A 22,576-nucleotide genomic window follows, 5' to 3' on the forward strand; every position below is an offset into this window, starting at 1 on the left:
AGAATGCATCGAATCATATGAATAGAAGAGCATATAAATGCTTGGGAAGACATGGACATAGATCTAGACTTCACCATGTGTAGAGAAGTGGTAGAGAGACACTCTATAAACAGCCATGTAGCAGCAATGATGTTGCAATTATCTCAGCTGACCAACCAAGCTAAATGGAAAAGACTGGAACTACCAGAATGAATGGGAAAATGCCTATCAAAAATAGGGCTCTATAGCCCCAACAAGGAAGGCTCTATGTGATAGCCATAGTCATCTTAGGACAGAGGTCTATCAGTGATGATAAAAATTATTCTATGGTTTGACTCCTTCAGCTATATTAATGTTAATTACATTTTTATTGAGCAATTATTAGATGTTAAAATTTTATGTTATTTTAACATAACTGATAGTTTCAATTTCCATTGTATTCTTCCAGATGATGGGAGGATTCTTCTCTGGACTAGCACAGTCAGGGGCCTGGTGCTGTTTTGATGAGTTCAACCGAATCAATATTGAAGTTTTATCTGTTATTGCTCAACAACTTATTACTATCAGAAATGCCAAAGTAGCTAAGGTAGGATTCAAAAGTAGCTAAGGCAGGATTCAAAAGTAACATAGGCATGAAGCTAAAGCAGCAAATATGAAGCATGTCTTACCACCAATGAAAGTGTCGATTAAAAAGTGTAGCCTGAAAATAAATAAAATAATGACTAATCAAGATAAAGTGACTTTTATCAAAATGTAATTACTTTAATATGGTTATCATAATATAGGATAAACAGTTATAAAAACAAAAATAATTATTTGCAAAAGAATCTAATGAGAAAATAATATTTTCATATTGAACATTGTGCATGAAAGTAAATACTTGGGTTCTAGGTTTCTGAATGAAGATTTCTTGTGTTTTTATTAGGTCTAACGACCCAGATGAAAGTTTACCTTTATTAGATTATACTTCGGCATGAAACTCAAGACATACATGTTTTTTTGTTGTTTGTTTTTGGCGTAAAACTCAAGGACTACATGTTTTGTTTGTTCTTCCTTATAAATATTTGTATGAAATAAAGCCAGACTTATTTCACATTTTGGGATGTTATAAATGTAAAAAAAACAAATTTATCTTGGATTGTACTAAATCTTGCTCTTCCTTTTTGACCATTGCACAAATCTATCCTTTTCAGTGAGACTCTTCTCAGCCCTTTCATCTTTCTCTATTTTTTTATCCTTAAAGTAATGTTCTTTTGCTTGACTTTGACATGACTATATATTATTGGTTTAGAATAAGTTATTAGATTTGTCAAATGAGGTTAGTTAAAAATAGCTAAGTTGTAGTAGAGCTGATGGCTGTAAACATAGTGAGCTAAATCTGGATATAACTGAAGTTTGATCTTTCTATCTAAGTTATGACTGTCACTAAATGGTTCATCTCCTTGGTTCTGGATGCACTGATATATATTGCTGGTGGCTAATTCTTAATGCTTATCCTAATTAAGTGCTACTAGTTCTATAGTGCAGTTGCAGGTCACAGTTGAGACTGTGAAGCCATGAAAAATTTTGTACTCCTCATTAATCTTTGGACTCAAAGAAAAGCCTTACTATTATTATAGTGCAGTTGTATTAAAAAGTGATAGTTCAAAGGGTGTCATTATAAGTGTCCATAGACATCAATTAGTTTTATAGTCATATTTTAAAGCTAGGATTATCTTTAGTCATAATAAGAATAATATATTTGTCACACAGACATCTTATAATGCAAGCACAAATCAGGATAACAAAAGAATACTAACATATTAGTTTAGGCTGTAGAAAATGTTAATAGCTTTACTCATGTTGATTTATTTAATACCCTTCTGTTGCATATATTTCTTGTAGTAATGTTAAGACTGCTCGTGAGAGAGTAGCTAATGGACTTTCCAAACTGTTTTCAACCAATGATTTGGTTGACAATATGAAGAAAGAACTTGTTGCTTTAGAGCCTGAACTTAAACAGAAGTCTGCTGACACTGCTGCCTTGATGGAAAGACTTAAAATAGATCAAGAGAAAGCTAATGTTGTAAGTTGACATTTGGAAATAGGACGTTTCTATTTATAACAGAATGCATTATTTTTGTGCATTCATCATTCAATTATCTTTACTATTTAGATTTTGAAGTTGGGACAAGTAATTTTGTACGAGTTCAAGTTTCATTGAATGATGGAATTTTAATAAATGTTTGTAAAATGTTTTACATGTTTTGGATGTTCCTTCAGAGTTGAAGATAGTTTACTTCCTAGTCCAAACCTCCCGCAGGACGACGGGGGATGGGAGCGGGCAGGGTTTGAACCCTCGAACGTCGATAAATCCGAACGACAGTCCAGCGTGCAAACTGCACGACCAGGCAGCCATCCTGCTGATCATCAGGGGTATGGTAGTATTGGTAATTATTAAGAAAGTATAGGATGATTGCGGTCAAACTCTTATTTAGCTTTTGAAAAAAAAAATATATGTATAGATATAAACACAGAGAGACAGAAATGAACTTTATATTATCACTATATTTGAAATAGGATTACAAAACTTGACTAAAGAAGTCAGAATGTTCATAAAGTTTACTTTAAAGAAACAATCATGTCAAAATATAATTTGTACTTTAAACTTACTGATTTTTATCTTATCTTATCTTATATAAAACAGACGTTACTTCAAAAAAGAAGATGATTACGTTTAGTAGTAATATAGTATTGATGTTCCTTTTTAAATGCGATGGATAAGAAAATAAAATTGTACATAGGTTATCGTTTACTAATTGTACTTTTTAATGATACATTTTAAGATTTGATGAACAAAGGGCTGTTTTGGCAATTAGTAATTTTTAAAAAAAGGACAAGCTATGGCTGAATAGTACCAATGTTTGATTTGTAGGAAATAAGAAGTAAACAAATCTCTGCGTTTTTCTGAAAAGTTAGCACCTCTAGACCATGAAAACATCACCTTCACTTATCCCTTAGCCTGTTCAACTGTTGGGACACTACACATGATCTGTAGACCATTTTCCTTTTCTTTTCCTTAAGTAGAATCTCTATCAGTGACAGGCTTATCCACTCTTTGATGTTGCCTTCCATTCACTTTCTATGCCTCTTCTTCTTTTTCCTGGTACTGTTCCCTGAACAATTGCAGTGTAATAAAATTCACTGATAATAACAATTATAAGTTGAGTGATTATTTAAGTTAATATTTCATGTAGAACCCAGTCAACATTTAAGAACAAAAGACCTCTATCAGTATTTCAATGCACTAATGATATTCTAGGCTGCTTTTGATCTATTTTACTATGTTCTGATAAGGCTCAGAGCTGTGGATTGTTTCAAACCTCTAACCAATATGAAATATTTAATATGTATGGGTAACAGTTTCTTTCAATTTATCAATCAGGTTCAGAAACAGGTGGCTATCGATGAAGCCAAAGCGAAAACAACTGCTGAAGAAACTCAGGCTATAGCAGATGATGCTCAGCGAGACTTGAACGAGGCGCTACCTGCGCTGGAAGTTGCAGAGAAAGTAAAACATTTTTATTTCTTCATCTAATAAATTACAGACATTCTTTCTAAACAGAAGATAGTTATAGATTAAGCACATCCATTTGATAATCTGGTCATGTAAGTTAATTACAGTCTTAAACTCACCTAAGTCTTGATTTTCCTGGCTGATTCAGGCAACATGTTCCTTGCTGCAATAGCAATAGGGAAGAAACACTTGTACCAATTGTCCCACCAGATGGAATAAGAAATGTTACTTGTTATTTTATCTTTGTGTCTTTTGGAGTATTTCATTAGGTTGTGCTTTTGTATTTATAAGTTATGGTAGAGTGTTTTATGTATTATTATTCCATCCCATCCCAGTGGTGCAATAGCCCATGGAGGGCTCTGGCCTGCTTCAACACATCCTTCCATTCAGATCTCTCCTGGGCCTTTCGTCTCCACGCTCTAACCCCAAACTGTTAAAGATCATCACATCATCAATCCATCGCATTCGGGGTCTGCCTTTGGGTTGCCTGCCTTTTGTTTTTTGTCTGTATACAATTTTCTCTCCTCTATTTTCTGACATTCTTTCAAGGTGACCTGCCCAACGTAGTCTGTTCTTTTTTATTTCGGTCATTATTGGTGGGTCTTCATACAGTTGATATATCTCTTGGTTAGTGTGTGTCCTACATCCTGTTTCATCCTGTATGGCACCATAGATTTTCCTAAGAATTTTTGTTCCCAAGTATTAATTAAATTTTCAGATTTCTTAGTCTGTGTCCAGGTCTCACTTCCATGCATTGCTGCTGGTCTTATTATGGTTTTGTATATTATTTTCTTGGTTTTCCTTGAAATATGTATTATTATTATTACTTTACTTTTGTATCTTCTGTCTTTCACAAAGTGTCATTACATGACAAGGTAGTAGTTCCTTCTCTGTCATTGAAACATGATCTCATTTTCTTTTAACTCAAAGACTGCTAGGGAAGATTATCTTCATTTTGAAAAACTGGCCGCACACATGGCATGAAAAGGTTGGGTATCTTGAGAGTTGTAAGAATGTTCTTTACTGATGACCATAATCTCCTTGTCTTCAATCTCATAATACTGCCATACACAACTTCATGCCTTGAGGTGTAATAATAAATAGCATTTCACAGTCATGAATGTCAATTTCATTTTCTTTGTGGGATCTCTTTGAGAGTTGCCTATATATCACTTGGGAGCACTTTCCAGCTCACAGCTCCACATAAAATGTCATTTGGGAAGGCAATTTTCAGGCAAAAGAACTACATGTTCATCCCATCATAGTTCTGACCTTTTTGCTGTGGCATGAATGTGACAGCTGTAAGATTTTAAAATCTCATATGTAGTCAAACATTTTTCACTGGTTAAGTTTTTAGACATCAGAAATGGTAAGAGTTCAGCTTTTTGATGTGACTGGAACATAAGGTCCAGGAATCTGAAGCATAGAAGGACTACAGTATTGTCAATTTTTAATTTTTGTACAAGTGCTTAGTCTTCTTGACCATTCTTGTTTTTAAAGTCTGAGGCACTGTGGCATGCAACATGGAAGTCTACCTCAGCATATGGGCTGGCATTTAGTTACCAGATAGACAAACATTTTTACGCTTACTAGTTTCTGGCCATCTTTAAAAATGTCTTGTTTCTTGGCAATTTTATTGGGAGGAGGTTGGTACAGAACTTTTGTCTTTGCTGCATTGATATTGAAGCCAAAGTTTTTGCCTTAGTGAAGAGGGTCAAGCTCTTTTGAAGACCCACAATATTTGAGGGAAGTAAAGTGCAGCCATATGTGAATAGCAGATCTCTGATTTAATCATATTTGACTTTTGCCTTTGCTATAAGTCTCTGAGATTTGTCTTGTTTTATGCTGTTTTTTTTTCAAATTTTAAACACATAAAATAAATTTGCTAATTTTAAATTTCATATTAACCACTTCATTCAAATTTTAAACACCTAATGTTAAGTTAAATTTAAACTTTAAAAAACTATATATATGTGAACTAATGAAACTCTCAGAAAAGATCTACACATAACCACTATGCATATGAAGTATTGATAACTTATCAGCCTAGAAGAGTTGATGGCTGGAAAGCACTGAAGAGTTTAATGCTGGGGAAACAATACATTCATTTGATTCAACTCATGAGCTCTACCACATTTTCTCATCTTCTTCATCTACTCAGCTTAGCTGTAGGCTCTCTGCAGTGGCAGGCTGTTCTTCCCAGCTGTTCCACACTGCCTTACAGAGTGTTAGTTAGTCTAGGTTGTTCAGTTCAATTAAATTGTGACATTCTATAAGAAAATAATTGACAGTCTTGTAAGAAGATGACTACATCCTACGCGTCATGCATTTAGTCATGAGTATTAACCTATGACCTAAATTCTGCCAAGTCACTGATTTTCCTGGCTAGATCAGGCAACCCATTCCAAGCTCTAATAGCACTGGGGAAGAAAGAGCATTTGTACAAATTTGTCATAGCATATGGAACGAGGAATATGCCTTTGTGTCTTTCTGAGTATTTTATTAGGTTTTGTTTTTGTATTTGAAGATTCTGGTTCAATGTTTTATGTATAATTGATTCCTTACTTTTGAATCTTCTATCCTGAAGGCTTTCTAAATTTAGTGATTTTACTAAAGGTGTTACTCTAGTCAAATGTGAATATTTGTTTGTTATAAATCTCACTGCTCTATTTTGTGTCTGTTCCAGTTTCTTAATGTTTTCTTGAGTTGAGGGGTCCCAAACAGAGGATGCATATTCTATTATGAGCTTAACAAACATTTTAGTTATGCTTAATGCTTTGTTTGATTTTTTTTGATAGTTTAATCAATATGGGGATTCCATGGCAGTTTTTCATTTATCATAACACCTAAGTATTTTGCGTTTTTAGTCTGTGTTACTGGTTAACCATGAGTAAGATAAGTGGAATTTATTTGTTTTAGTTTTTATAATAAGGCTCAAAAGTAAAGTAGCAATCATACATAAAACACTGAACCATAATCTTCAAATACAAAAACAAAATTTAATAAAATACTCTGAAAGACACAAAGATAAAGGCACATTCCTCGTCCCATATGTTAGGACAAATTTGTACAAACACTCCTTCTTCCCTAGTGCTATTAGAGCATGGAATGGGTTGCCTGAGCTAGCCAGGAAAACCAGTGACTTGGCAGAATTTAAGTCATTGGTTAATATGCATGACTAAATGCATGATGCGTAGGACGTAATCATCTTCTTTTTTGAAGTAACGTCTGTATTATATAAGATTAAGATTAATAAGAATGACTATGATCTGTTATGACTCTGTGCTTTCAGGCTTTGTTAGCACTAGACAAAAATGACATTGCTGAGATACGAGTATTTACCAAACCTCCAGAACTTGTTCAGACAGTTCTAGAAGCTGTCGCCATTCTCTTAGGCAACAAGTAAGTGGAATAAACAAACGAAACATTAATGTTTTATACTTGGTGAACGTCTAATGACCGTGACCTTTAGTAATTCATTGCACTAAAATGTTGATTGCTTATGCAATAATGTCTTTCAGGACAGACTGGGCGAGTTGTAAAGCCATGCTGGCAGACACAAACTTCTAAAAAAAATTTATGAATATGACAAAGAAAATGTCCAAGCTGCCAAGCTGGCTAAAGTCAGGAAATATACATCCATGCCAAGTTTTGTACCTGACGTTGTAGCCAAAGTTTCAAAGGTAACTTATTTTATTGTCAGAGGAATCATTAAATTATTTCTAAAAACTCATTAGACTGAGTCCCAAAAAGCCTGTGGAGTCTGGGAGCACATGAGGCGCCCTGACTGCACTCCCCGTGGTGGAGGCTGTCCAGGCCTGAGCAAGCTATTATAGCACAGTGCAGGACAGGCCACTGTCCTGTTGGCTCATATTTCTCGCGGCTATGGCCAAATTTTGATTCACTGTGCCCCCGCTGCGGGGAAGAAGAGGAAACCCTGCCTCAAATTCTGTTTGACTGCCCCAGATTTGCTGATCTCCGTCTCGACAGGTCTGGGAAACCCAAAATTCTCAACCTGTATGGCGACATTTATGCACTACGCAAGACAGCAGGGTTTCTGGCCAGGGCTTTTGCAAGAGAGGATTTGAGCCTCTCAAGCCCTCACTCTAATGGAATTTGATGATTATGATTAGACTGAATAATGAAAAAGTAAAAAGCTGGCAACACATGCATTCAATGGACAAAAAAAATGGAGGATCTAGATTTCATAAGATGATATCTGCCTCCAAAAACTACAACATGTTCATTTAAAATGAAACAAGATCATTATAGAAGTGGAGAAAACTGATTTAAAAATCATAGAAGCACAACTACAAGTTCAAGGAGAAAACCTAGTAGAAAGAGATGATACTGTCGATATTGAAAGCATCATAAGCAAAGAGGGATGATTAACATAGATGTTTAAAATTAGATCAACTAGGCTAGTCATGTGTTTAATATTCTACAGAAGATCTGGTGTTAAAAAAAAAAACACAACAAAATGTGAATGTGAAATCATTTCTTTTATTTGGATCAGAGACTTGAAGAGTAACACAGTCTAACATTCACCCACAAATGTTGTACTATTAAAATGATCTGTCTGATAAGTTAAGCCCACAGTATGTCAAAACAACTCCACTTTTCATTGAATGTTGTTTTGTTTTGTTTGTTTTTTTTCTTCTTTTTTATTTGCCAACCAGCAATCTTCTAAGCTGAAAAACATTTTCTGTATTTGGTGTGAAAAAAAAATGTCTATAGATGCATTATTGTTTTTTTTATTTAGTAGACATTATATTTTGTAATTACATTGTTTATGGAAAAGTTTCATAGTGAATGTAAATCTTAAATCATTAACTACTTATCTGAAAATATTTGTGATATAATGTTTTGAAGATTCGTATGACCACCGAGTAATGATGGAATGTTGTTTGATAAATCTATTCTTCGTCTAGGCTTGTAAAACTTTAGTCCTATGGGTTCGAGCAATTGATGTTTACTCTGCTGTAGCTAAACAAGTTGAGCCAAAGAAACAAGCGTAAGTAATTGGAAGTCAAAGGATTAAATAATTAGCTGACAAAGCATTGAATAATTAGCAGTTAAAGCATTTAATAATTAGCAGTCAAAGCGTTGCTATTTTTTAAATCATTCTAGGTATAAGTAAAAAAATATTCAATTATATTTGTTTTCTTAGACTTATTTTAATATAACTTTAGTGGTCATTACTTAGTAAACTTTGTACTAAATCATAATGATGTCACTTTGAACATGGGATATATATATATAGTTTTATTACAGAAGTATATGTATAGTTGGTATATTATTATTACAAGATGTATTATCTCTTCCTTGTCAGACTGGCTGAGGCTCAAGACGTTCTCAATGAGGTTTTAAGTGTCCTCAAAGCTAAACAAGACCAACTGGCTGAAGTGGAGAAACAAATTAAAAATCTTCAGGCTGTCTTTGACAAGAGTATGGCTGAAAAAAAAAGTTTGGAAAGAAACATGGCTGTGACTGCCGCCAGATTGAAACGCTCTTCCAAACTGACAACAGCCTTAGCTGATGAACAAGTAGGTTATTTTAAAATCTATGAGAACTATTATAACATTAAAATATGATTCTTAGTCAGACTTGGCCTACTGGGCGTAGTTTTTATAATATCAAAGATAAATTGAAATGATCAAACAAAAATATCACCTTGAGGAATAAATTAAAGATTTGAAAATATGTGCATTCATTCACTAAAACCATATTTCCATATTGGAGATGAGACATGCATGACACACAATCTTGGAAAGAATTGTGAGACTACAATGATTTTGTCACTTTCTTGGTGTGATTTTTTTTCATATTTCTACTTTAAAAAATATACATTTCAGTAGCTCAACTATCTTTGAATCCCAAAACAACATCTCAATCTCATAATTTCATGTTGAAATAAGAAATGGGACATTACTAAAAACTCATTTATTTCTCATCTTTATCATTGAACTATTTATTCTCTGCTCCTTGAAATATTTATTCTCTGCTCCTTGAAATACTTATTCTCTGCTCCTTGAAATATTTATTCTCTGCTCCTTGAAATATTTATTCTCTGCTCCTTGAAATATTTATTCTCTACTCCTTGAAATATTTATTCTCTGTTCTGCAAGGTTGTTAAAAGTGGTAATGGATATAAGCACTCCACTACCTAAAAATACTTTCAATGGCTTTCAGATAGCCTCTGACAAACAGCCTCTACCCGTTAGATGTTAGATATGGGAGAATTGTTATCACTAACTGGGGAAAATGTGTAACCAGTGCCTAAACCAGTAAGCTTCAGGCAGGAGGGGCTCATTAGCCTTGGTTGACTACCCACCTAGGAGAAGGAAAACTGAATTCAAACCTCTGCTGCCTTGCGGCTATACCCAAATATGTGAAAGGCTTTGGGAGTCTATCTTGAGGAAAAATAAGGAGCAGACAAGGCAGTTGGCAGAGCCTGCGCCACCGCATTTCGCATTCTGTATCAGCAGTTGCTGTTCCTTTGGATTCATCAGCTGTGCAGAGAAATTGGAAAATAGCTGTTTGGGTTACATTGTTTCAACCATAACTAATGCCCAGGCATTCATCTCATTTCCATAGTTATTTTGCAACTGAAGGAGGCCATTGTATTTATTCCCTTTCTACATCATGTTTCTTATAGGTTCGCTGGGAGGAAAGTGTTGCCAACTTTGATGTACAGTTGAAAAATGTAGTAGGAGATGTTTTTATAGCAGCAGCTTGTGTAGCTTACTATGGAGCCTTTACTTCTACTTACAGGCAAAAACTTGTAGAAGGTAAGTCTAAACATCAAAAACAATGTACTTTTAAAATGTTTAGATACAGACACCCTTGAAAACTAGTACCATTAAGAGAGCAAACTGGTCGTGTGGTATGCCTTTAGGACTGTCATCAGTTTGAACCCTTCCCACTGCTGTCTGCTTTGGTTCTCAAGAAGTTTAGATTGGTACATGATAATCTTAATTTCTGAATGAATGTCCAAAACTTAAAAAACGAAACCTTTATTAATGCAATGTCTGCTTATACCATATTAACTGATTGTTTTTTGACTAGCTTAAGTCTTGTGTTGGATACATAAATACATTTTTTAGACCTTTGTAGCAGCTTTTGATTCATTTCAGTTGTAAGTTTTCCTAATCGCCCATTAATCTTGATACATGGCAACTAATCATCCTCAATAAGAAAATATGAATAGTACAAAATGAATTAGGTTTTGAAAATGGTGAAGGCTGTTTCTAAAAAATGTTTATAAAATGTTTTACATGTTACGGATGTTCCTTCAAAGATAAGGATAATCTACTTTCTAGTCCAAACCTACAGCTTTCTGCTTTTGAATTGATCATTTGAGACTGTATACCTTCCTGGCCAAACATCAAATTATACAAACTTCTTGTTCTCATAACTCTTGAAAATATTATTAGGTCTAGCTTGATTTTTCATTATTTAGTTATGCTTTACTCTCATATATATGATTTAGTAGTTAGAAACAAAATATTTTACATCAATTATTATTAACTTAGAAGGCGCGGTGGCTTAGCGGTAAAGGGCTTGACTTCCAAACCGGTGTCCGGGGTTTGAATCCTAGTGAAGACTGGGATATTTAATTTCAGGATCCTTGGGCGCCTCTGAGTCCACCCAGCTCTAATGGGTACCTGACATTAGTTGGGGAAAAGTAAAGGCGGTTGGTCATTGAGCTGGCTACATGACACCCTCATTAACCATAGGCCACAGAATCAGATGACCTTTACATAATCTGCCCTATAGACCACAAGGTCTGAAAGGGGAACTTTACTATTATTAACTTAACTGTATCTTGTATTTCTCACATTTAATTATTTGTTAAAAACTTTTAGAAATATTTATATTAATATATATATATGAATGATATATATTTATATTAAGAAAGAACATTTTTAAGAAAGTAGCATAACATAACCTAAATATTACCGCAACGACCAATTGACATGACTGAAATACTCTGATGTATCTAGCATGAATACTTAGATTCATTATAAGACATTTGAATGTATTTAATAATTTGGATACAAAAACTTTTCTACAGGTTGGACTAAACGATTGATTGAGCTTCAAATACCTGCAACAGAAAATATGACGCTTGTGTCAGTCTTGGCAGATATATATGAAATTCGACAATGGAATGCTGATGGTCTGCCAAGAGATGCTGTGTCAATTGAAAACGCTGTTCTTGTAACTAAAGGTCGCAGGTGGCCTTTGATGATTGACCCACAAGAACAGGTAAAGTTTCTAAGTAAACAAATAATGTTTCTAGTATGTACTTGTATTGATTAAAGCTGAGTTTTATTGTTGACACTTCTTTCAGGCCAACAGATGGATCAGAAATAGAGAGGCTCTAAATAAGCTTAAAATTATTAAATTATCAAATTCCAACTTTCTGAGAACACTGGAAGCTTGCATAAGAGCAGGTTTACCTGTTTTGATGGAGGATGTTGGTGAAGCTTTGGATCCAGCACTAGAACCTGTCTTGTTAAAACAAACCTTTATACAGGTAACATTTTTCTATTACAACTAAACATTTAAACACTTTACTGTATACCAAAATTTTCTCTGTGTGTGTAAAAGCTGTGTTTGTAAAAGCAAAAAGGTTTAATGATGGAGTTATGTCTCCTGACTTGTTACAACTTTACGTAATCTACCCTTGGACTCCAATATGTTTTGAGGGTTTGGTCAGTGCAACATTCAATTCATTTCTCCATCTATAACTAAAGTGCTTTACATTACAAGTAACATATCAATCTTTAAACTCCTTTAGGTAATTGAACCTTTTTTGTAACCTTATTGACTTTTTCAGTTATATATTCATAAGTAAGGTCACTTTTATCAAATTTGACACTATGATAATGCTTCATTTCTAAGGACTTGACAATGTTTCTTTATATACTTTTTTGGGGTGCCTAATTAGGTATATGTGAAGTAAAGCTATTGCTTGTTTTAATCCCAGAATTCTCAAAGAGATGCACAGGACTGTGTTAATGCAGAGTGTTCAGATGCAAATGTATTGTTGAACAGAGAGGAAAAAAATGTTACTGTAATCTTTTAGAACACCTGTCTTGGTTGCTGAAGTTATCAAAATATATTTTGTACACAAATAAATAGTATAGTGTTGTAGGTAACTGTGAATGAAAAAATGCGAGGCTAAAATGATAATACATAAAAGGTTAAGGATGATTTTATGGAATGCCTCCCCCCTCCCCATTTGCCAATGCTTTCAATGAATTTCATAGTGTTGTATCTGGTCTCCTTAGTGATTTTCTTGGAATGTTCCTGGTTTTAATTGAATAGAGTATATGTAGTCATAACATATGTCCAATTAGAAAATTATTTTCTGGTCAGAGCCTACTTGTTATAATATAGCAGAGAACAGATCATCTTACCTTATCTTGTCTGCCTACCATATTTTTTTGTAGACTGAAATCTTGATAATGATATTTTAAACATTCTCGAACATCATTCTCATTATAACTATGTTATGGGCTGATTTATGATAATTTTTCTTTCCTTTTCTAAGGGAATGAACTAAGTTTTATGTTTAGCTCACAATAGATTTATAGGAAATATAAGAAAATATAAGATGGAGTTCATTTGCCCCTGAGTCCACCCAACTCTAATGGGTACCTGACTTTAGTAGTGGAATGTAAAGGCGGTTGGTCGTTGTTCTGGCCACATAACACCCTGCTTGTTAACTGTTGGCCATAGAAACAGATGACCTTAACATCATCTGCCCCATAGATAGCAAGGTCTGAAAGGGGAACTTTACTTTTACTTAGCTCGTGTCTCATGTTTACAGGAAGTATTCAATGAACAGCGTTTTGGATGTAATCTTTAAAATTAAAACAAAAGTTAGTTTATCTTGTAATATTTCTAAAAGTAATGAAGTCTATTCACATGTAAAATATTTCACATGTTCCTTCAGATTTGACGGTAATTTCATCCTAACCAAACCTCTCGCTGAACTGTAGGTTATGAATCTGGTACTATTGAGACCATCGAACAACAGTCTAGTCAGCATATCACACTACCTGGCTGCCGTCAATGAAACGATAAGAAAAAATCTTAGCATGAATAATATTATAATAAATGAAATGACCATAAATAGAATCATGATGAATCAACTAGTAATTAATAAGATTATTATAAATAAAATCAGCATAAGTGAAATTATAATTGAATTTGTCATGAATGAGCTTAAAAGGGATTGGAAGGATAGAACTTGCAGTTCAAAACTAAATTTTCAAAGTGATACCCAATGTGTAGAGTTTTAGGCCAACATTCTGATTAAATAAAAATTACTTTTTAATTTCAGGGTGGGCGTGTGTTGATTTGCTTGGGGGATAGCGATATAGACTATGATCAAAACTTCCGTTTCTCTATGACCACCAAACTGTCTAATCTACATTACTTGCCAGAAGTCTGCATCAAAGTAACAGTTATCAATTTCACAGTCACCAAGAAAGGCCTTGAAGATCAACTTCTTAGGTTGAAAATTTCTTTTTCATCTGTTTTTTTTTTAGTTACATGCATTTTATTTTAGCTCTGGCTTAATATCCAAAGCATTCTTTCAAGACTAAATTAACCAGTCGAATTGTTAAAAAGATTTTTAAAAAAATAAGATTAGTTAAACTAAATACATTACAATTTTTATTACCAAAATAAAAACTACATTTATGTAAATGTTGTTTTATTGTTTTGATTATGAAAATAGAAATAGAAATTTTTTTTTTGGAATACAATCTGTTTTTAAATAGACTAATTTTCAATTAGGAACAGTAAAAATTTCAACAAGTTACATTTAAAAGGTCAGACATGAAAAGGTTGTTTTTTTTTCTTTTGGTTGTAGTGATGTTGTCAGTTTAGAGAGACCAGACTTGGAAGAACAAAGAAATGAACTCATCATGAGAATCAATGCTGATAAGAACCAGCTGAAATCTATTGAAGATAAATTCTTAAGTTACTTTTTGAATCGGAAGGAAATATATTGGACAATGAAGAACTTATCAATACATTGAATGATTCTAAGGCAAGTATCACATAGGCCTTGAAATGTGAGAGTTTCACATGTGTGAGTTTCACTTGTTTCCTTTGGTAATGTGGGTGTTTATGACCATTAAAGCATCAATCAAATGTCCCAAGCACATCTTGAGGATCTCTCATTCCTTATATCTCTCGGCAGAAGTAACACAGCACTAAAATAATTTTTTTTATAATTCCGCTAGCAGAGTTTAATATGTAATAATGATCATATAATTATAATGTGATTTAGAAAACAAAGATGTAGAAGACTAGAAATCAAACAGAAAAATACCATTATGTTTTATTAGACTTGGTTCAAGAAAAAACAATGTTCATAAAGTTAAACAAAATTCTAAGATTAAAATGGGTCTAACAATGTTACCAGAAAATTATATCATGAGGGTGTCTACCAATAAATTTTACTGCTATTGGGAAAAAATTGGTTTTAGTTGCCAATTTAAAGTAAAAACATCAAGTAACAGTGTAGATACACTTGTTGAAATAAGTTCAGATGTAAAATGTATAGCAGACATGTATTAACTAGTTTTTAATTCTGATCAACTTAAAGAAAAATATTGAATGGTTTCTTGACAGGTCACCTCAGCAGTTATCAAAGACTTACATTGAATTGTTTCTTGACAGGTCACCTCAGCAGTTATCAAAGACTTACATTGAATTGTTTCTTGACAGGTCACCTCAACAGTTATCAAACAAAGACTTGCTGAATCCGAGACAACAGAAGAAAAGATCAGTGTGGCCCGGGAGAAATATCGCTGTGTTGCTGAGAGGGGTTCGGTTATGTACTTTGTGGTGTCTGACATGGGGGAAGTAGATCCCATGTATCAATTCTCTCTCAAGTATTTTAAACAGGTAAAGGAATGGATAAGCCAATAAAATCATCACATTAGTATGTGTAATTTACATTCCTAAACCAATAAGTATTGATCTTAGTACCCAAAGTTGGTCTCTTTCAAATTGTAGTGGGCCCATGCATAAATGTAAAATTTTTAACTTTACCCATATTTACTTCATATACATTTTGCAAGTATTTAAAAAGGATATTGTTATAAATGAACTTATTGATATGGATAAGGTTAGATGTGCATATGACACGCTCACACAGGTGACAGAAGCCATCTACTGCTAGCATTAAACCAGGATGAGGGATGGCCCTTCAGGAACACTCTACTTGAAAATAGGTTGTGATGTGGTCATGTGATTTGTCTAAAAAAGGTCTGGGGACATTCTGTCATTTCCTAGAAGGCCTTCATTGGCCCTTTATAAAGAGAAGAGGTGGCAGAGTCAAGATAGTCTGGTAGAGTCCAGTATGAGTTCAGGACAAAACAGATAGTCTAGTATGATTCAATTAAGTAGAGCAGTACCTTTTTGTAAGGTTCTCTACAGTGAAGTGCTTGTGCAGTCTTTCAAACTTCCAGCTGTACAGTATTTGACTTAGTTTATTAGAGTTGATAAAGTACCCGGCAATCTGAGTCCAGTGTTTCCAGGCAGCCAGATAGATAGTCATAACAATAAAAACAGATAATTTACTCATGTATAAGCACATGTGTTTTTTTCTCATATTCTTTGACAATCAGTATATGTCTTATCCAAAATATCCATTATTTACAGTTAAAGTTTGAAATACAGTGTCATTATTAACTAATTTAGAAAATTCATTTTAAAATGTTTAGCTTCTTTGTGTATTGTGTTGCTGATGGGCAGAACCACTTTAAACATTACCCCTGTAAACCAATGATAATAATAATCTTTATTATCCATGAATGCTTTGCTAGATGGTATATTAGGTGACAATGACGGTATATAAGATGATAATGACGCCAACCTGCAACAAATTTTAGCACTGCAGCTATGGTTCTTGACAAGGCTAGATGGGATTCTTCTGTAAAATCCATTGTTTCTTTGTGATTAAAAGAATGAATTACAAGGTGTCAACATTTTTTGTCATCTGTAATAAATTGGTAGGGTTCGAAAACAGGACTAGGCAGTAGTCAAAAGGACCGAGGAGCCATCTGTATGAGTATGAAGTAGAAATTAGTTTGGTGTATTTTTTAGAAAATCTGAAACAAATTTGAAAAATGAAATGATGCTAGAATAGAGTAGTTTTCTCCCCTACACCCACATTACTAATAAAATTTAAAAAAAAAAAAAAAAATCTCCCTCCCCATCATCTGATTGTCTGAAAGGAAAATTGGTCCAGTCCAAAGTTAGGCAATCATGTCTGAGTTTAATTTGAATTTTAGCCTTTATTTTTCCAATGTTTCAAATGCTTAGGATTTAGTCAGAAACATCTTAACCATTTTATTATTTTAAAATTTTATTCAGCTATTTAACAATACAATCTCAACCAGTGAGAAGTCCGATGACCTACAAACACGACTGGACATTTGCTTAGAAGAGACTACAGTATGTATTTACAAGAATGTTTCTAGGTAATTCTTGTATTGTTACCTGCATTTTGTCTCATGGTTTCAGTAATATTGACATTACTGGAATTGGTGTAATGCAATAAGCACTCCACTGCCTATAAAATGCTTCCAATCGCATGTGGCATGCGTCTCAAATAGCCTCTGACAACTAGTCCAACTCAGATATTGGATCCGGCTTGAACTGTTATCTGTAAAGAAGAGCACTGGTGCTTTCACAAGTAATCTTCAGGCAGGAAGGGGCTCCTTAGCTTGCTGGCTACCCACCTAGGAGAAGGAAAACTCTAATTCAAATCTCTACTCATTGCAGCTATATCCAAACATGGGGAAAGTTTTCAGGAGTCAACCCTGAAGAAAAATCAAGAGCCAGTGACCCTTGGGCAGCTTACAGTGCTACACCCTGGCAGAGTCTGGGATGCCCATAAAATTTACTCCTTAACTTTATTGGCATTAACCTTCATTTGGATAGATCAGCTGGTTGGGAGGGGAGGGGGAGGACTGCTGCGTGTGTGCCATGGTTCCAATCATAGCCTATGTATTCATCTCAATTACATGAGACCAATAGTTGTTTCATGACTGAAGGAGGCCATAAAATAATCAAATGTATCTCATAGTGCCTCTAGTATATCTTGTTTTGTGGGTCAAAGGTCATCTGTTTCTATTACTGATGGTTAACAAGGGTGTTATAAAGCTAGCCTTTTCTTAGCTAATGTTAAGTACCCATTATTTAAATTGTAAATCTTAAAGAATTCATTAACTAAATTAACTTTGATCTTACTTACAGATTAAAGTGACATGTGAAATGAGATATTCCTCTAGTGGTTGCTTTGATTTTCTTTCAGAGGTCTCTTTGAAAAACACAAGCTTGTATTTTCATTTTTGCTTTGCTCAGAGATTATGAAAACTGAAGGGGAAATAACTCCCTTGGAGTGGAATTTTTTTCTCTGTGGACCTATTGGAGGTATAGAGAAGGTACTAGACATTTTGATTATTATTTGTCTTCTTCTCTTATTTCAACTTCATTTATTTTAGGAAATGCCTTCACAGAAATGAAATGACTTTCTAGAGATCCTAGAGATATATAAATATGTTATCATTTTATTATATACATTAGGAATAAAAAGTTTTAAATAATAGTACACTTGTATGGAATAGTGATTTTCTGTGACCGTGGCTGTGTATCGATGATTAGCCTCTTTATGCAGAAAAGACAGAAGAGAAGTTACAAAGGGAAGATTATAAGTTTCAACAGATGTAAAATGCTGAATGCCACAGAATTTTCTGTACATCTTAAAGATTGTAGCTTATTCAAATCAATTAGATTTGAGAGTTTAAATTTATATAACCATTGAGAATCAACACACTTTGTCACCACTGACAACTTGACATATTTATGGATTATTTAGAATCTCATTGAAAGAGGAAGGTTAAACAATTATAGAACACACAACTTCTATCAAAATAAAAACTTTTTTTCTTTTATTGTAATTAAAAGCCATTACATTTTCTACAGCAAAATGTCCCCAAACCAGAAAACACAACGTGGCTTCCATTAAATGTTTGGAAAATGGCCTGCGAGATGAGTGACACATTTGAAAACTTCCGTTACATCCATTATGATTTGGATAAAACACCTGTATGGATAAGACTGGATGAAGGCCCTGAGGTAATGATAATGATAACAAAATGCATTACCCATATAAAAAAATATTAAAACAATCAGTCTCAATCAAACTGAAGGCTACATATCTTAATAATTAGGACATATCTTCAATAAAGATCATTTCATTCTTTGAAATCTGTCTCTTTAATCTATTTGTACATAATAATGAGAGACTTAACTCTGCAAAGGCATTGTTTTTCTGGCTGATTCAGGCAACCCATTTCAGGCATAGGAAATAAATAGCACTTTTAAGAATTTGTCCTAGCATTTAGAATGAGAAATATGCCTTAATCACTTGTCATATATTAAATTGTTTTATTGTGGTTCTAAATTATACAAAATATTTTACAGTTTGTGGCATAGTAACCATGGCACAAATGGGTTCCGTGAGCCCAGGCTCATTACCAATCTCTTAAAAACAAAATGTGTTTTAATGTTTTGAATTCTTACTTTTATTTCCCATTAATTCTGTGATTATAATTTTTAAATTGTCTGCAGTATATTGCAATTTGATAAAGAAACTGATGGGGCCTCCGTACAGGATGACTAAATTTAGTTTTGTCATTCTAGATTCATTGTTTTAATCCTGTGCCCAAGAGTCTCTTGCTACCCCTTCTGTTTACTCTGTAATGCTAGCCAAACACATTTTCTGTAATAGTATATAGCCTGGTGAGCCAATACACATAAAGCAATGAACAATCAAAATAAGCACTATATTTCTTATGGTCATAAAGAATTCACATTAGTCTGAACACATTTGGATGAACCTATAATAAAAATCTGTCGTTGAAATCATTAATGTATACTGTGTACAGCTCTCTGTACTTTAGTTCCAGTGTTACTGAATTAGACTCAGATTGCAAGTCCAGTCACATTTATTGGGTTGGTTAGTTCTTAGCTTCATATCAGGATTTCCTGACCACAAACTCACGAAGCTCTATTACTATCTTAAAAAGCTGAACAAATGGACCAAATGAAGATCGTAAAATTAAGAGCAGATAGTTGCTATCTTTGCACCAAAAATGCAACAGCTTTTGTTGAACCTTATGATGATAATATTCATGAGGTCAAAATGCATTTTATTGATCAAGCCAGTTATCTGATGAAAAAAAACCCACAAAAGTGCAAACATAAAAAAAAAAAAACAAAAGCAGAAGATGCAGATTAAGGAGACGCCCACAAAAATTCAGACTTAACAAACAACCAGCAAGCTTGCAGACAAAAGAAACAAGCATGAAGATTAAGACAAGAAACAATTAGCAGAAAATGCAGACATAAGAAAAACACCTTGAAGATACAGACATAAGAAAAACACCTTGAAGATACAGACATAAGGAACAACAGGCAGAAGATGCAGACATAAACCTTTAAATTCAAGAGTGTAAATTTGAGCCTCCAACTAGGAACAATTAAGTGAGTTGGCATCTTTCACACAAAAATTGTAGTGCTTGTGACAATAACAAAACAATAGTGCCTTGTGACAAACATAAAGTTTTTTATTTCACTTTCTCTAGTGGGTATTCCCATTTTACATAATGATTTATCAATCTATGTAAGCAATGGACATAAAGTTTATACAATAACTGTTGGAAATAAAGAAAATGAACAAGATAACAATTATTTTGGTGTATGGTTAGTTTAGTTCTTTCCTTGTAAATCCTAGGCACAATTTGAACCGGAGGGGGTATGGGGTGAATGTTATGAAAATGATTTAATGTATCAGTTGTTGTTGTTATGTTAACGTGTGCTTGTAACTTTCCATAAGAATGTGTTCAGCAAATATTAGAGATGTGTGTTGTGTAGTCATTCAGTGTATTTCGACTCCAGGAGGCAAGAGAAAAAAAGTGTTTTTCTTTACAATAACTGTTAAAAAATTTTTAAAAGGCTCATTTTATTAACAAGGATGTATTTTATATTCAGCTTGACTTGGGCCTTTAGGTCTAGGTTTTACAATGTTATGAATGCAAGAAGCTTGTGAAAGTTTTTGCGTTTTAAAATTGTATAGATTATAACTGAGAAAGCATGATTTTTTTTATATCAAAAACTTTAGGTTCAAGCAAATCCTCCTCCGGAGCGCTTTCTCTACGCTGTCTTGGATCCCCCTGAATATAACGATGGTGATCTGCCTCTTCCAGATAGAGTTAATGGAAATTGGAATGATTGCCTGACAGCGTTTCAAAAATTAATGTTTGTTAAAGTTTTCCGTGAGGAAAGGGTGAGTTTTCAATTAAAAGTTTTGTTGTGTGCCCAAGAAAGAGCATCACACTCACGTCTTACAAACCAGTACATAGACCTACTATTCTAACTGTGAAACTGGCAAAGGGGATCAAAGGATCTTGCGCCATAGCCTTAAGTTTTCTTACCATGGTCATAGTTTAAATATTAGATCTATGTTCTGCGGCACAGGTTCTCTGTAAAATCACATCACATCTTAGATCCCTGGGTTAGGGCAGTCAAATGGATAATCTAGATCTATGGCCTGCTAACCAAACTTCTTCCCAGTTAAAGGCTCATTCTGGCTTTTTACAATATGATGAATTAAAAATAATGCTTACACTCACAATGTTCAAATGTTTAAAAGGAGTTGATATTCTCTGTAACATGAATTAACTTAATGTTGAGGTAGAAAGACTAATTGAATAGATCTAGATCTAGATTAATCTAAATTGATGCTAGGGTTATCCTTCAATGCTAATAGATATCTTGGGGCTATTGAGATTGTTGATCCATTAAAAATGATAGAAAAAAGTAGCAGTTAGGATCAAAATAATCTTCTAACTATAAAGCACTGTGTGTAAATTTTTTTCAATAAAGATATTTTTCTTGGGTTTTATGTGAATAAAAATTAATTATATCCTTTTTGGATTTATTGTTAACTTTTATATTATGTCAATTCTGTTTTTATCCTAGACAACATTTGCAGTGACAGAGTTTGTTTCTGAATGTTTAGGGAAACAATTTCTTGAAAGTCCTCCTGTCACATTGCCAGAACTCTATGAAAGTATGTCTAAGACTACTCCACTGGTCTTCGTTCTTTCTCCAGGATCAGATCCAATGACATCATTTCTACGTTTTGCTAAAGATATGGGAGTTCATGAAAAGTAAACACAGACATTTTTCAATAAATATATTCATTAAATTAGTTTTCTACCATAAATGTCTTCTTTAAATTAAGCTAAATTCTATGGGAATTTAAATATGATTGTTATGGAAAAGAGAAACATAAAGCTTACATGGAGAAACTGCTGCCATTTTTGTGACATCTTTTTTGTCTGGTGTCAGTCTGCTGCCCTTTCATATCAGTTAGTTCTTGAAAATTAAGTTTTAAACGAAACAACATAGGGAACTAGATTTCTTTGCAACACTAGCTTTTAATACAAGTAGATCTACATCATCTCATTCACAAAGTCAAGGCTCTAACTCTAGTTAGACTGAGAGTTTCTTATTACAGTGTTCCCCCTGCTTCCTCATTTTCCAAGAGTTTCTGTAATCTCCTCAAATTTACCCATATGACTGAAACAGCTCAGCTTTGTCTTTTCACATTATAGACTTGAGAAGTTCCTCCTTTTTTTGTCATCCAGAGTGTTGACTTGTAAGAGTAAAAACCCAGCATTTTTCTGTAGCATTTATTTGAATTTTTTCTTTCTGTGTTCAGTATCCAACTTACACAACCATGTGGGGGTTCAGAGACCACTAGGGAAGAATGCAGCTGTTACTTTTCCAGATTCTCTAGATTGCTTATGACAGCAACTGCCAAGCTTAAAAGGGTTTTTATTTCTTATTGATTTGAAGTCCATCTCTTCCAATGTTTGACCATAGGTATTTAAATGAGTCAACTTCTTCTAATGTTAGTTCGTTCGACTGTACCCC

General features: G+C 33.8%; 1 pseudogene; it reads left to right on the forward strand.

Moving 5' to 3' along the window:
- LOC129926892 (dynein axonemal heavy chain 6-like) overlaps positions 1-22,576 on the forward strand; it is a 59,401-nt pseudogene that overhangs the window by 9,392 nt on the left and 27,433 nt on the right.

This window comes from Biomphalaria glabrata, chromosome 6, assembly GCF_947242115.1.
Source record: "Biomphalaria glabrata chromosome 6, xgBioGlab47.1, whole genome shotgun sequence".
In the NCBI taxonomy this organism is placed as follows: Eukaryota; Metazoa; Mollusca; class Gastropoda; family Planorbidae; genus Biomphalaria; species Biomphalaria glabrata.